The sequence below is a fragment of the Myotis lucifugus genome, unplaced genomic scaffold (assembly GCF_000147115.1).
Source record: "Myotis lucifugus unplaced genomic scaffold, Myoluc2.0 scaffold_245, whole genome shotgun sequence".
Lineage (NCBI taxonomy): Eukaryota > Metazoa > Chordata > Mammalia > Chiroptera > Vespertilionidae > Myotis > Myotis lucifugus.
Window position 1 is genome coordinate 1,302,162 of NW_005871293.1, and position 1,506 is coordinate 1,303,667.

At 46.8% G+C, this 1,506-nt stretch overlaps 1 pseudogene; it reads left to right on the forward strand.

The window, feature by feature from the left end:
- The first annotated feature begins 385 nt into the window (after positions 1-385).
- Positions 386-1,168, forward strand: LOC102441341 (annotated as a pseudogene).
- The last annotated feature ends 338 nt before the right edge of the window (positions 1,169-1,506 follow it).

A 1,506-nucleotide genomic window follows, 5' to 3' on the forward strand; every position in this document is an offset into this window, starting at 1 on the left:
GGGGGTAGGGTGTAAGTGTCAGGACTTGTTGAAGCCTAGTTCTATAAAGACTTCTTATATTTGATAAAGGAATGCTGTTGGGCACCCAGTTCATACTGAGCACAGGCCACATAAACGTCTCTGTTCCTTACTGAACTGTCTCCTCAAACGATCTAAAAAAATATGGTTAATTTTCCATCTTTTGTCATCTTTGAAGCTTGACTTGAAATTCAGCTGTGAGGAAGAGCAAGTGGCCCCATGGAGAAGTTCCTGTGAAGAGAAATAGCCAACAACTTGCTTCGTATGTGAGTGAACCATCTCGAAAGTGCGTCCAGACCCAGTCGTACTGCTCCAGCAAATGCTGTGGAAGAAAGAGTTGTCCAGGCCATTCCCGCCAGCACTGAAGATGGTGGTCGGGGTGGGAAGGTTGCTCTGGGCTACCATTGGCAGACATGTGCGAGCCATTCCTTGGGGCATCTCTGCCTCTGCAGCCCTCAGGCCTACTGTTTCTCAAAGAACAGGCTTGACAAATGTATTATGGTCTGCTTCCAGTCGAGCAAAATTTGCCTTTAGCACCAGTTCCTCATACAGTTCCCCATGCTCCTGCCACCACCCAGCCTGCAGCCTATTTAAGAGTACAGCCCTTGTAGAAGGAGAGTTCAAAGAACTAAGCCTTGGTGACTTTAAGGGGAAGTATTTGGTGCTCTTCTTCTATCCTCTGGATTCCACCTCTGTGTGTCCTCCAGAAATTACTGCTTTCAGGGACAAAGCCCATGAGTTTCATGCTGTGAACTGGGAAGTTGGGGCAGTTTCCGGGGATTCTCACGTCAGCCATCTCGGCTGGAGCAAAACACGGAGGAAGAAGGGCGGTTTGGGCCACACGAACATCGCACTGTTGTCAGATTTGACTCAGCAGATTTCCCGAGACCACGGTATGCTGTCAGAAGGTCCTGGTCTTGCACTAAGAGGTCTCTTCATCATTGACCCCAAGGGAGTCATCAAGCATATGAGTGGCAATGACCTACCTCCCAGTGCGCAGAAGCGTGGAAGAGACCCTCCGCCTGGTGAAAGCATACCGGTCTGTGGGAGAACATGGAGAATCTGCCCAGCAAACTGGACCCTGGGTTCTCCTACGATCAAGCCGCATCCGACTGCTTCCAAAGAATAGTTTGAGAGGGCAAAGCAGTAGATCATCTCACGTGCACCTGCAGCTTCTCAAAAGAACCACAGGCGAGCTCATTTTTGGCATTTCAAGACAATTATGTATAGAAGGCAAAAATCAATTATGTTTGCATTCATTAATATTTCTCTAAATGTTTTGGGAGTTTTTTGTTGTATAACATTGGCTAAGGGTTTCAAAACATGGTTAATTACTAACATGAACCCTTTACTTAACTTTTTGATGGCTAGCTAGTTTAGAGACTGGCTAGTTGATCTGTTTCTTTGATCATGTCTTCAATGGGAAACACTTCTTAGCCTTACCTGAACCTCTGTGTACACCAGTGTAGGACAAGTACCAAAAGCCTC